Source organism: Augochlora pura, chromosome 6, assembly GCF_028453695.1.
Source record: "Augochlora pura isolate Apur16 chromosome 6, APUR_v2.2.1, whole genome shotgun sequence".
Taxonomy (NCBI): Eukaryota; Metazoa; Arthropoda; class Insecta; order Hymenoptera; family Halictidae; genus Augochlora; species Augochlora pura.
This window is the reverse complement of record NC_135777.1, coordinates 11,931,028-11,946,479: the sequence shown is the minus strand read 5'-3', so window position 1 is coordinate 11,946,479 and position 15,452 is coordinate 11,931,028. Positions and strand designations below refer to the sequence as shown.

Here is a 15,452-nt window from a genome sequence, read left to right as displayed (position 1 = left end):
AAATAAGTTGAAAGAACCAGGTCTCGTGAGAAGATGGTCCAATGAGGGGCCCGCCACGTGACCCAGTTTTCGGTTGAGCGACAATAATATGTAGGGTTTTCGCCATTATTTACGAGTGCCAAACGGAAACAAGTGGAACCAACCATGTAAGTGAAGGGCTAAATAAATAACGCTCGCTAAACAGATCGAATTTTGAATTTGTCAAGACAACAAACTCAACGCTGCGAACCTTCCTATTGTTAAGTCTAGAAGTATACTCGTGTGTCGCGCGTGTGTGATGTGTATATTTATATACAGCTATCTTAAGTACATATGTACATTATTTCCTTACAAAGTAAACAGATCAGTATTCGAGACTCGAGTTCTTTTTTTTCTTTCGTTTGTTTGGTACCGATCGGTGTTTTACGCTTTCTTTTGATTCTCATGAATGAGTTCGATCACGCGAAATAAATTATCGTACGACAGACGGGAGCACAGTGACATTAGCATCCGGACAGACTTGTAAGTCGTGATACCTCGCTTTTGACTATTCTGCCGCCATCTTGGCCGTTACCGTTCGAAATGATCGTTTGATTTTGTTCATCTTTTTCTTCCCTTTCTCCTTCTTGTTCTCTTTCACTCGTTCTTTTTTCTTTTTAAAATATCGGCGACTCGTGAAACGAATGACAGCGAAAAAATTATGAATTTTTATTACCAGCGAACTGTCGTATCGTTTTACAACTGTGTGTGGTCGTTTTTCTTTCTTTGTCGGATTATCTTTTTCGATCGAAAGTAGAAATTGTGTATCGGTAAATCGGTGGTTGTTGAATCGATTGAAAATGAATCCCTGGCCGACATTTTTTTCTCTCTTTCTCCCTTTTAAATATCCTACTTAGATAGTTCTCAAACTATTTACGAGATACGCTCGAGTATAGCTCAGATATCGGAAGTGATAGTGGGCTGTTGTTGTAAAAATAAAAATTTAACATTTGTTTTCATCTTGAGGTTGCGTATGGAAGGACATTGTTGTTTATTGTTTATTGTACGTTATTATACTGCTTCTGTTTCGGTGTAAAAATATAAAGCATTTCGATTACAGACTTCGTATGTATGGGCGTCGCCATTGTTACCGAGAAATCGGTAGTTAGTTTACGATAATCTCTTTTCTCTTTCTCCTCTCTGTCTGTCTCGATAACTTCCTTGATGCAGGGTTGCAGGAATGATAACGTAGGGGGACAGGGGATAGGAGAAACCATGAAAAGAAAGCGAGAGACGTTCGATCTGTTAACCGGGGAGAACGAGTTAACTCGTCATGGTAATCTGCACCGCCCTCGCGGCCAATCTTTACTGTCCCATTTATTTATCTAATTAATCTTGTAGTCAACTGTAACATATAATATCTGTAATAGTATAAACTATATATATATATATATTGTATCTGCACACATCGCAGTGTAATATTCATCGGATTGTTTTTATTCATCAATAATTACGTCTATACAGGCGCTTATGGTCGAATAATCGCCCGGTTAACAGGCTGAACGGTATCGCATTGTAACGCATTGTTGTAGAAATATTCGGGTAATCCGCTATTAACCTTTAATCCGAAGTTTTACGGAGAAGATCCGATGTTTCTTTCCTGGTGAAGTCGTACGACAACGGGGAATTCTCTACAAAGGCGGAGACTTTTACCGGAAAAAGCAATAATTATAAATCGGGAAAATGTAATGCAATTTTCTAATCTGTATTATTATTTTTGTAGCTGACATCACCAAATAGTTGCTCTCACGGACACTGTCAATTAAGGATTGGAAAGGACTGGTGTCTAACTGCGAAGAAGAAAACTTGAGGAAAAGTTCAGAGGATCAAGAAGGGAAGCAATACATCATGATAAAAGCCAGAATGTTACCTCACCAGCTGCAAAGACAGTACAGTAATTCCTAAACCTTGTATCACCTGCCAGGATCCAGTGAACCGGGAACATTGGGAGTCATTACATCCGATTAAACCACTTATTCTACCAATCGGAAATTAGGGGCGTGCTCATTAGCGACCACTGTTAAACCTCTTATATGCCCAATCTGTGAAACCGAGCAGTCTTGTGCAACACCATGGGGGAGACTGTGTTAGATAGAAATCTTCTTGAATCCCCGATTAAACGGACCCATGGTGCGGCAGTTTCTACAACGATCCTTTTACCATATTCTGTCTAACTGCGAACAACCGGGATCACTGCTAGTATATTCAACTATGGTGTAGATTCTACACCATTTGTGTAATCGTCTCGGTAAAACCCTGTCTTCCAGGACATAGTGTAATTTCATACTTCGGTTTAAAGGTTATCGGGATCGCTTGCTAATGTTTAACCCTGTCGCTGTGAAAAGCAATCCTATCTATCTGGCTGGGACTGTTGTAAACTTGATTCAATTGTCATTTCAGGCATTGTTAAGTCTCTAGCGTGATAAGAAATAATCTTAGATTGTAGACTGATAAATTGGTGATATTGAAATTCATTTTAAAGTTTAAAGCTTCTACTTTCTCTAAAGATTGTTCTCACTTTTGTAACATATTTTTGCATAATAGAGGAGATGGGAAACTGGAGACATGCTATCATTTAAAAATATTACGAATTGTTATTTACGACCCCCTAAACTTTGCTGTACGTTTTTTGATAAACACATTTCTAAGTTTTACATGTATGGTGGCTTCCTTTACAATAGGCTTGTTTTTCGTTTTTGTTCTGTAAAATGATTAAAAAAAGCGTACACCAAGTTTCAAAGGTTCGTTATGAAGGGAAGACTTCAGTCTTCAAATCTATAATAGTGTTATTCATGAAAAAGAATTTTTCAATGGATTTAGAGACCTTATAATTTGTAGCATTTTTTAATAAATCAAAGTCTTCAGAGTTCAGCTTGCTATCATGTAAACGCAGATTAGGAGAAAATAAACGACAGTTTGAGAAGGTAGATCCTTCTAACTTTAAAATAAGTCCAGGTGCACTGTAGTACGACTTGTCTTTACGATAATTTTAATAATTTAAATATCGAAAATTAATCGAAAATCGAACATTTAGTATAGATTTCACGGACTACATTAATTTAACTGCTAATTAGGAGGAAAGAGGCAACAGTGCATAAATTGCTCCTTTCGAAAAAATGATTTATCATCGAACCCACCAAAAACAGAGGGATGTGGAGCACAGTAAATAATCCCCGTGAATTTTTCAGGCAAGAAGAATGGCCTCCGCCGCTCAAGAGTCCCAAGATTAATGTCTCCGGCACATCGTTAGCACGCTTTGCCTCAACGAAAGGGTTAAATACATCTTCCGACAGGTGAGCCGGTCGAATTAGGCGCACGCGACCCGCGAAACTGCGGGGGTGGAAAGTTAGGGATGTATGTATATGTAATCGTGATAGTGTTGCGCATCACGTGGAATTACTTCGGTCAGTACTGTTTGTGAAAAGAGTCGTGTATGTGTGTCAGGGCTTTAAACTGGTGCAACCCAACTTCAAGAAACAGTCTCTGGCTCTCTCGTTCAACTAACAATGGCCCAGGCTATGGAGTTAATAATTGCTTTTACGTGGCAATGATAACAATATGCGTGTATAACAAATGTACTTAGTAAACGGTTTTACTTGTGCTATTTACTGCTCCTCGGCGATAAAAATCAGATATCATTGTTCAACTGCTGGCTCGTATAACAAGGGCTGAGGGTAGAGTTGCTTTGGCTGATTTCTGCGAGTTATTAAACACTATACACTTCCTGCCTGCGCGTCCCGAACATAATGTTTGTGGCGCGCGGGCCCGCGAACAGCCCGGACCGGTCACGGTCCGTCAGGCGCGCAGCAAGACACGCCGGATTTAACTATGTCGGTGGTCTTCGAATTTTGTCGGCTCGCCGAACTTTCCTCAACTTTGAAAAACAATTGTCAACCCTTATACATACCTCGGTAGCAGTTGCAGAAACAATCCTCCGCTCATTTTTACTGCATGATCCAAATCAACGAAGTAGATATCTTTGATTCAAAATTTTAAAGAAACTAGTCTTAGTCCAAGGAATGTACGAGGGTCAAAAAATAATCGAAAAGTATTTTACTCAGAGTCTCTTTGGAATTTTGACCACAGGGGTGCGACGGAACATAGTTCGAAGACCACTGAACTATATTCACCTAGATCGCGAGGCGAGGGAATTGATTCCCGTGCGCCTCGCTGTTTATTTTATTTATTTATTTATTTATTTATTTATTTTCTCCTTCATTCGCCTACCGTAAAATTAACGAACCTGTGGTCCTGGTATGTACACACTAGTGATTCCCATTTTTTTCAGCTCTTTTTCAGCTTTTTCTTCGTCGTCTTCCGCCGTTTTTGCGTATACCAAGAGAGATGTCCATGTAACAGAGTATTGTGATCGTCATCGGCAGGTTGAAGGGTGATCCTTTTAGATTTCAAAGTCTTTTTAGTTTCATATGAAAAGTGCCTCGAGAGTAATTATTGCGTTTTCTTTTCTCAGGGTCGTTGCAGAAGGCTCGATATCCTATTCAAAGTCAATTCAAGTTTCAGTAAGCCTTTGAAAGATAATTCTTCCATGTTCGCTCTTGTTCCATCTCGAAACACCAGAACGCATTTGTTTATTGATCTTGTTTAATTTTCAGAGGATGAAGACACTCCACCTCCTTCCGGTCGACGCATCTCAACACTCGGTTGCGGTGGCACGTGATTACAGAAATATGTTGTTTGTGCATCCTAGAAATCGATTAACCGTAAATCGAAACACGGTGTGAAGACGGGGGTGGTCCGAGAAAGCTTTCTGGACAAAGAACCTTGGGAAAGAAAGTGGACAAAAAGCTCGCGTAAGTCTCAGAATGGACGGCTAAACGAAAATTAGCAGTGCTCCTACTTCGTGCACGAGCATTAAACAATGGCGTTTCACCTAATCAGAAATATTTCCTCTATAAGTCCGACAATAAAATTCGTCGCTAATCTTCGTTCCAGCGATCCATCCTTAACGATAATCAGTCGATGTGTATATTTAAAACCGCGCTCGCTCGATCACACATTTCACTCTTTCATTGCATTCTCTCGGTTCACCTTTCTTTCGGGCTTTATTCGTACCTTCTTTTCTCTCTCTCCCTCTTCTACTCCCGCTTCCTCTCTTTTCTTACCTTACTAGTATTATAATAACATTTTGATTAAATGACGCGTGTTATCAGTTAACGCGCGCAATCTCATGAGGGAAACCGTCTTAATTATCGAAGAAAGGTGATGAACAGTGCGCAGCAACGGGAAACCCGAGTTCGATCCAACGCCGGGGATCGATATTCAAGGCAGAAACGGAAACGGGTCCTCCTTTGGAAAATCTATCATTCTCTTCGGTAATTAACGCTTCGATCGCGTGTGCTGTAAAACTAGTCTTAAGTTTTTGTTTTTATATAATTTTCTCTCCCTCTTTTTTCCCCACTCTTTCTTTTTCTCTGTACATACCAGATGATTAATTAGGACTTTTTTTGAACGCTCTTGATGTCGTGATTTTCGACACAAAACCAGCGGAACAGTTCCAGCGAGCTTCGATCCTTCAATTATCAAACGGTCTTCAAACTCTCGAAATAATATTTCTGGTCAATTGCTATTTTATTGGACATTTTACCTTGGTTTCAGACTTTTCTTGCGAAAGGATTTTTTTCGAGATTCTGGAGTAAGTTCCTCCCGGTCTTTGCTCAACAATGTCCTTGTTTTTTAAGGAATCTGCATGCCATTCTTAGCTTTTGCTATCCTTCAACTCTGTTTTGTGAATTTTTTAACGTTTCATGTGGACTTGAATCTGATTGCATTAGGTCGAGTTATAAATAGTATCATTTTAGTCTCTCTTTAATAAATACGGATTATAGTGTAAAACAAGTATAAAATAGACGATTTTGTAGAAATTAAATTGCGAAGAAACTTTATTTTGGTATTCGGGAGATTCTTCGCAGTAAAAATATAAAATACATTGCCTTATTTTACAAATCTGTAATTATTATATAAAGAATCATAATTTAAATACAACAGTCTTCATCAGAGAAATTGCTGCGTCAAATTGTAAACTATAATAGTAAATTATAATATATATAACTTGTAAACTATAACTGGACCTGATGCTCGATTTGTTGAAATTCGTTTTTGTGAAAATCCAGATTGTAACACAAGCAGCATGGTTTAAATGGAAACTGGTAGACCTCGACAGAACATATTCAACGCAAGTGTTAAAGCCTGCTAACAAACGCGGGCTTTTCAATCTGGTATGATTATTTACGCGGCTCCTTAATAGAGGTTGGTCAATAACGAGTCAAAGATTGTACCGAGGCTGTTTCATCTGGTGGCATAGAACGGGAACGCGGGCCGACTCGTCGTTCAGAAAAATTCTCCTTTAATCATCCTGTAGAAGCAAACGCCGGTGTCCCCAGGCGAGGCCTGATTATCGTTCCTCGCTGAAGCACGACGGGTGACGTCGAATAATAATGATTATGTGAAATGATTACCTGAAACGCGCGCAGCAGCAGCGACCTGGCCAGCCCCCCTGGTGCTCTCGTATATAATTCAACGTATCAAAAATATTCCGCGAATCTTTGAAAAGCAGGCTCCGTAATTAGTTACGCAGCGGCTAGCCGAAGCAACAGTTATTCTAATTAAAAATGTAGAAGCGTATGCGGCTCTCTCGGCGGGAAACCATTTCCGTCTCGCTCGAAAAGGAGGAAAACCGGCAGAGAACGAAAAAGAAATTTCATTCTTTTGCTGTTCGTCTTCCTTCTCTTTCTTCCAATCCCCTTTCGGAGGATCCTCGGGTTACCCGTGCGAAACTCTCTTATCGATACTTGTCGGAACGAGTTTGAAACAGTTATTAAAATCGTACATATAATTAATTGTATGCGCGCACACTTTTTCTTATTCGGACGCACGCTATTCCTCTTTATAAGTCACACTGAATTACGTATTCTTCGTTAGAGCGTGGAAGATGCCTGCAAATTTCGGAGCACCCGTGACACATTGCGTTTGTTCTGTGCACAACAGTTGGTAAATCGGTGTGATAATGGAAACCTGAACGGAACAACTCATTCTCGCTTTCGCTCGATCCTCTCCTCTCCTCTCCACTCTTTTCTTCGTCGCCCCTCCCACCCCGCGATGACTGTCGACGACCCTTAATAATATGTATATTTGCTTTAGTGTCTTTTGTCTCATCGCCCTCTGCTCCGCCTCGTTTTCCACATTGACATCGTTTCGCCTTATAAAAATTGGACCTGGTTTGTTTCTTTCTTCTGCATTCCCTCTCTTTCTCTTTTCTTCGCTCTCGTTTACTATTTTATACAACGTCTCTTACCCGATTTTGCCCCCTGGTTCACTAACATTATTTTAATCGACCAATTAAATTATTGACGCTTCTACAGTTTTTTTTTTTTCGATCACAATTCGTTTGCCCTATATCACTAGACGACGATCAACAAAATCGTCGCTCGAAACGGACACCGACCGCGCGAGGGAGACAAATCAATGGCTCTCACCCTTCAGGCCGATAGGACGGGGCTAATCTGAGCATCGCGAGAGAAATTAAAAGGTTTCCGGCCGCGTCTGGCTCGATGTAGACGAAAATTGCTGATACGCGATTAAGCCAGCTCGCTGTTTGTCCGATAATGTATTGCTTCCGTCGTCTGAGTCCTTTTGTGTAGACATTGCATTTACTGCGATCCAGTAAAACGACTGGGCAAAATTCATTCCGACATTTCAAAATTGCAGAATCATTTTTCTGTCTTTTGTACCTTAAACTCCTGACTGCGAATTTATAGGATGCACCGTATAATTCTGGCACATCTAATAACTTTGTTACTTCTGCAGGTACAAGAGAATACTTGAATAGAAAGTTATCGTATTTTCGAGGAATTCTGACTGGTACACGACATTGTTCTTTCATCAAATCTGACGTGGCATCCTGTTCCATTATCTAAGAAATTTTTTCGCAAATATAGTTGCAAATATAAAATTGCTTCAACTTATTTGGAATATATGGATATCCTAGACCTAAATCATTATATCTAAGAGTATTTTGTACATTTTTACGGAATTTTTAAAAAGATTCGAGCGTGATACTTTATATGTTGTGTGACATCTACATGCAGAAGAAATTAGAGAATCTCTATGTTTGCAACTATTTTACAATATATCATCGAAAATCGATATACACAGTATTTCGCTGACGTCGCCCAAGATGGCATTAAAGGACTACACTAAACCGAGTTTTGACAATTTAATTGTGAATTATTTTAGCCTGACATTAGTAAATATTTACAATTTTCAGTTATATGTTATGGAGAAACTTGTAGGGTTGCATCTATTATTGATTCAATAATTAATTAAAAACTGACAGCAGTTTTTGTCCATTTCCTCTAATTTGATTTGAGAGGAATATACAGAAAATTTCGTTTATTAGTTGCATATTTAACTAAACGTGAAACGACGAAAGTGATTTGTCCTCCGCCCTATCGGTGACCATTTCGCTCTGTAAAACGTATACATACGACGTCGAACAATGAACGCCCACTCGTAAAGAAGGTAGATATGCATTGGTATCTATGCGACTTCTTCAAACGTATTATTCTCAACTAAGAATCAATTCATCCGAAACATGTAACTATCAGGAAACAATGAATATTCAATCGAATTTTTCTGGCACAAAACGCAGTTGGAGACAGTTGGCTAGGGTTGCGGAGCGAAACTTTCAAGGATAAAAGTAACCGAAGGAAAACAGTTTGTTTAGCTCGCGGATGCAAAAACAATTTACCGCTAATTAACAATCATTTCTGTGGCGTTGACAGTTCGTTTTACACACAAGAGAATCCTCTCTCTCTCCGTCTTTCTTTTTCTCTCTCTCTCTCTCTCTCTCTCTCTCTCTCGACGAAGAATCAACGAAGAACGAACCAGTCGACGGATCGTTGTCCATATAAAAATTCCCAACGAGGTACACGCGGCCCGGTATAAAACGGGCTTCATTAAGGTCCTATTAATTTACAATGCGCGTCCGCGTTCCACCCTTTAGCGAGCATTCCATGGTTTTTCGATGGCCACACTCCTGTGCAATTATCGTGCTCGTCTCCCAACTAATTTTCGCTTTCGTTTCCATCGGACCATGTCGGGCCGAAGACGTGCAGGTCGCGGGTTTCTTTCGGGCCGGGAACCTCTCGAGAGTCCCGAACACCCGCGAGAGAGATTTAATTATGCTCGTCGATGGCTAATATTCGCGCGTGTATTCTTTTCGAAAAAAAAATTCGTAGAACCTGACGCTGGAGAACCAACGCCGGTTGCCGCTCGAACGCCAGTGAAATTGGACTCGTTAAACTTTGAATCGTCGGTGTTTAAGTACACACAATTTTGGTACTAACAGTTCTCACCTGTTGCTTCCTCTTATTCGGTCCCTTCAGACCAGAATTAACTCTCTAAGTAGGGAAATTCATCGCCTCTGTTCGAAACTACCGGCGACGACCTTCCGTCGAACAAAGACCGATTTGCGGGAGAGATAACAGAATGCGAGCAAAACCACGCAGTCGCGAAATCGGATTTGCAACTTGTGTTAATTGCATGCTTCTGTGGATTGTCGAAATTTGTATTGTTTTTCTCACATACCCTACACGACTATGGCAATTAACGCTTTACGTACCTATTAGCTTCGGTGTATTGTATCAAGAAATAATTGAAGTTTCTTTTAAATATTAACTTCATTCATTGTCACGATGCAAAACAATTGCAAATAGGTCAATAACAATTACAATTACTGTTAATTTATTCAACAAACTGACGTAAACAAAGATAATTAAGGTGGAATTAATGAAATATTAATTTTCCAGGGATAAGGATGTCAACTCAAGCTAAATATAGTGGTGAATGCTGTGAATGTTAAAATTCCTGGTTGAACAAGATCGTAGTTGTTGTAAGTGTCCTTAAATCTCATTCATACCGTACTACCTAATTTCTCCCTTGTCAAATTGGCATAGTGGTTTTAATCAGTAGAATATAAATTTAAATACAAAAGTAACAGTAAGTTTCGTGCTTCAATACAAAACGAGAATATAACATGGAATAGAACCTATAAAAGACGGATGTTGTTGATAATTTCATATGAACGATGACTGGATCTACTCCCATTATTTTTTATCGCTTCGTCTGTTCACATTTTAGCACCTCAGATCTAGCATAAACGTCTATCAGTTCTGTTTAGCTTTTGATGGAAGTGTTTCGTACAGTGGGTCTAGATAAATCCAAGACTCGACTTCCGAAGCGCTCAGGGAAAAATATATTGATTTGAAATTAAAGATTCGAAATCCAAATTTTTTGTAGACCTAATCGAGATCTAAACCAAGGAGTTGCTGACAGATGATTTTGATTTCTAGATCAACTAGCGGGCAGTTTTCCCTGTCTCCCCATAAGTTCTTCTGGCAGTCGGCGTCCTTTAGATACTGTGCGCTCGAATACTGTAGTCCCCAAGCCCAGAGAGTACGAAGCTACTGCCTCCGCTGGTGCACAAAAACGGTCGGCTGCCGATTCGAAGGTCGGCAGACGTTTCATTGGCAGGTAGCAGCCTGCGTGCGCTTGCCTGTGTGCAAGAGGCGAACGAGCCGTCTACGTATAAACAGAGTTTGACAGACTCTGGGAGAGGGATTCTCTCTCTCTCTCTCTCACTCTCTCTCCTGCAGCTTCTGTGCGCTTTATGGGCTCTTTTCAGATCCCTTTCTTAGTGAAAACAAAGCGCAACGATCTACACATGCTGTAGTCTCTGATCGATTCTCGCGAGTCGTATCAGTTTGGCTAATAATTCTTCAAGGACAGCCTAAATCCGCAAGGATTGTCGTCGCGTGACGCGCACACGATTGGTCGCCGTCCCCGCTCCTCGATTCGGGTCCCCAGTCTGGGCCTCTTTCTCCTCCCACCAGCCCCAGGCGAGAAATATTGACTCGTTCGACGAGCAAAAAGGCTTTCGGTCACCTTGCTACAGAATCAAACAGGGCTTTGCACAACCGCGCAACCTTGTTTGGAGACACCTGTAATTAAAAGCTGACCTACTGCAGGTTGTTTGACCCTTCTGTGTTGCTCGCGTAATTGCTGCGGTAATGCTCTGTCGATTATCACCTGGTTTTGGGTAGAAGATTATAGATACCACTTGATACTGCAATAGTTGTTCGTTCCGCTCTTGTCAATTGTATATCATTATATGAGCTTGGTGTGATTGGAGTAGGATGGACGTAAGTAGATTGCTTTTTTGTGTCTCTAAAAGTTCAGAACTTAGAATTCAGGTGATCAGTGAAGTTGAACAAGGTTTTTATCCGTGGATCATACTGTAAACTTCTTGACAGGGGGACTGCGTATTCAATTTTTCATGAAGAACAATGCTTGCATACAGATCTTCAACCAAATCATTATTCTTTTGAAAGACAGATCATTAGGCAGAAGACCTTCCTTCTGTCATTATGAATGATCTACGTATCAACAACTGGATCACATTGTGCACTACTGACAACGAAATTGAATAATTAGATCGTCTACTTCGGATCGTATTTCACCAACAATAATCGAAGTTGGCAGAAGTACCGTTATTGAATTAGTCGATAGCAAGTTGACTCGAGAATGCGAAGAATTACTCCCAATGGTATTGGAGACATATGAGAATGGTTCGAACATGACACTGAGGAGATCTTCTAGGATGATCTATTTCCTTAAGGTCACCACTCGAAAGACTCAACTTGAATAGACCGTGGATAGACGACTCTGATCTACGATCCAGTCGCATAGGAGCGATCGATCGGGGGAAAAATCATCGGGATTCCTACCGAAACGTTAAACAGCCCATTAGCGGCTCGGTGGTAGTTAATCAGTGGCCGGTGATAGCGTTCCGAGGCGTAATCGGCGGGCAGCGCCGAGCGTGGTTAACGAAATTGCATGAATAATTCAATCGTAATCGTCCGAACTACCGTTCCCGGCGATAAGGGGTTGGTTCTTGCGATTCGTGTGCAACGAGGGTGTAAACAGGGCCGGGGGGGGGGGGGGGGGAGCATAGAAGGGAGGGGGCGGGAGAGATGCTGGGGGACACAGTGTTCTTGCGAAGGAACTTGTTACGATTCTCTTCCTCTCCGGTCGATGGGAGCGACCGCGCCGAGCACAAAGAACCTTCGCATAATATTCGCCGAGCTCGCTTGTCGTCGGATTAAACCTATCGAGGTTCGTATCAGCCATTCCGGCGAACAACCCCTTGCCTTCGTTCCTCTTTCCCTCTTTCATCCCCCCTCCCCAGCAACAGGTTAAATGGTGCTCGAAAATGAATCTGGAAACGTAGAATTACCATTCACCGGCAGTCAACCAACTGATAAGCCGGGCTTCCTTGATTTATGATCAACTTCATTATTTGTCAATCTGCATCTTCTTGGTCCAAGTCTTACTTCAATCCTTTCTGAAATGCTTTGTGGTGTAATTTTTCTTGTAAATCAACCGTTTTCTGCGTTCACGCTTTTTAATAATCAATGCTTTCCATCAGCTTTGTGAACTTATATTACAGGTCTATACCTGTTGTATCATCTGAACTACAGAAACCGAGAAGCAATTTTAAAGATGATACACAACTAGTCAAGGTTTGATCCTGAGCTTAATGAACATATTGGCATGATGAAGGGGTAGTACTTGAGCACACAAATATTGATAAGGTGATCGAAGGAAGAAAAGAATTATGAGGAAGACGGATCTTAGAAGGACCAACAGTTGGCAGAGCTTAAAAATAACTATGTTGCATCGAACAACGATCTCGAAACCGTAACATCTTGGCGTACAAGTTTGCACCGTGTCGCCCAACGACAGAATCGTCGTCGGCTAGCCGTCGGTTAGTGCTGTCGACGGTGAAACTTGAATTCTGGCCGGTGAAACCCGGCGATCCCGACGGTAGCCCTTTATCCACTGTCGCTCCTTGTCATCGAAGTTCGAGGTCCAGGATTCCGACGCTGCTTAGAGCACTTTCTAATTGAGCAACGCTTAGAAAGCTTATGCAGAGAGCTCTCGCTAGTATGTAGACGGGAACCGAACTCAAGCGAGAAAGGAGGGAACCGGTGTGTGTCCCCCGGTAATGGGCTGGCTTAACCCGTTTGAATTCGGTGCCTTGTTAATTTATGCAATTGGAACGATCGCGTTTCCAAACAAACTTATCCGGCCGACCGAAGATCGAATTAAGGCTAACTTCGTTCGGACGCGTCGGTCGGTTTAGCGCGCGGCCACTTTCGAAACGCAAATCCAATGGCTCGAGGGCCACCGGGACGAAACGGGGGACCGGGATGGCATGGGATCGTGTGGGATACCAAATCGTATGGTAGGGGGACACAGAGGGGGCGTGGGGCGGGGTGTTTCGAACCGGGGAGAAGTTTAGCAAACGCGAGGGAGACCTGCGGATATATAGGGTGTTCGGCTACATGTGCTTGATCTCTGCCGCGGGAACGAAACACTTTTTCTTAATGGTCGGTTTTGTACAGAAACACCTTGAAAGTTTCAGATCAGATCTAACATTAAGAAAGTTGACCTAGACTTGTGTATCATTGAGCGAAATAGAAATCCTACGAGTCGACTCTGAGAAGCTGGATGAAAATATGTTTTAATTCAGTAATTTTTATAAATCCTTAATATTTAGTATGATGGCAAAAAGTTGTCTGCAGCAATTGCAAGGTATAGGAGATGCATACATTTATTTTTCTTTTTCATAGTTGTTCCGAGTTGAATATAATCGAATATAACTTTCCAAATTCTTCAACGATTTGTATTCTTTTGTATTTGATTTATTTATTTTAGTTATAAATGCATGATCCCATGATTGTATTGGATATGGAATATATACATTAGACTTCTCCGTCTGAAAATAATTGAAAGAATTTATCCGTTAACACTGATGTGTTGCCACAAACAGCGTTGTTCATTTAGGAAAATAATTGTTGGTTAAACGTTACTTTTGGAAATCGATTTGAAAGCTACCAGATTGTTAACACTTAATTAAATTACTAGAACTCTGTGGTAGTTATTTGTTTATAAGACAATGCCTTTTCTGGTACAAGGAAAATCGTTCTTCTAATTGCTAGGACAATGAAGTAGAAATATCCCTAAACAATTCGGCAGCAGACTAGGAGTGGAACAGTTTGTTTAGCGATTCTGAACCGGGCAGATCTACTTGATGTATGTGTGTCTACGGGACAATCTGGGTGGATTTGGTGGTCGTTTGCTTGTTTAGACGTTCGTCCGTTATGCGTTGCATAATCCTTGGGGCCCCGGTCGAGCAACAACAAGAAAGGAAAAGAACGAAACGAAACGAAACGAAAGGAAAGGAAAGGAAAGGAAAGAAAGGAAGGAAGAAGCGCAGGCTACGACGGGGGCGAGGGACAAGAAAGAAAAACAAAGTTTGAGCAGGAAGTGGCTCGCGTAAAAAGAAAAGCCCCCGGTAGCTCGTCCGTGGCGAGCTGCTCCGTGGAGTGGAGTAGTAGGCCAAGTGGAAGTTCCTCCGAGTTGCTCCTCTCTTCCGTGAGAGAAGGATGCCCACCTTTTATTTCGTTCGAGGGAGTAACTGTCAGCCGGTATTTCGCGTCGGGGCAAAATAAAGTATAAAGGGTGTTCGGTGCGTCGTATATACCCTCTCTCGTGCCTGTATGGACCAACTCTTCTACTAGTCCCCCCGCTCTTCTTCTTCCACGGGTTGGTCTCGATGGAGATTCTCCTCCTTCTTCTTCATCGTTCGGAACATCTTTCTCCAAGGTGTACTCGTCCCTCTCGGTCTATCCTTCCATTCACCGTCTCGTTTCAACGATCCTCACTTCGTCTTCTTCTTACTCTCCAGGCTCTTCTCTCCCCCCCCCCCCCCCCCCCTCTCTCTCTCTCTCTCTCTCTCTCCTCTCCTCTCTTTCACTCCTTCCCTCGCTTTTTCCCGTGTCTACATCTCCTTTCGCGGTCCGTCCGCTCTCCCTTTCCGCCTCTCCTTCTTCCACGGATTACACTCTCCCGCTCCTTTAGCCTTGCGGACGCTTCTGGGAGACGAGCCGCGTTTTGTTCTCAACTTCCTCAATTTCACCTCCTGGGACCGCCGACGATAGTCTGTTTTTTCCTACGATCTTCCCTGGATCACCGTTGATCCATCATGTATACCTGCCCTAGATGTTGACGATCAACGGAGGGCTTTCTGCCCTGAAAGCGAAGTGAGTTTCCCTAAGGAGCAGAGTATTGCCCCAGAGCAGATTTCGCTTTCTTACTTTTGATATTTTGGGGGAATTCTAGTGGAAAGTTGGAATTCGATAGATACAATGATATGGAGTACGGCCTGAGAGGAAACGTTTAAACCGCCAGGAAGCGTGTGGCATCCTTGCTCGTTAGGCTAAGCCAGACTTTAGCAATGAACCCGTTTTTATCGTAAAAGCAGTCCAAATGACTTTGAATGCCCTAAACGA

At 41.8% G+C, this 15,452-nt stretch overlaps 1 long non-coding RNA gene across 1 annotated transcript; it reads left to right on the top strand.

Annotated features, from left to right (window-relative positions):
* The first annotated feature begins 1,847 nt into the window (after positions 1–1,847).
* LOC144470970 (uncharacterized) lies at positions 1,848–4,412 on the top strand. Its single transcript, XR_013494209.1, has 3 exons — positions 1,848–1,907; positions 3,207–3,311; positions 4,307–4,412. It is a non-coding gene; the product is annotated as an uncharacterized LOC144470970 (long non-coding RNA).
* The last annotated feature ends 11,040 nt before the right edge of the window (positions 4,413–15,452 follow it).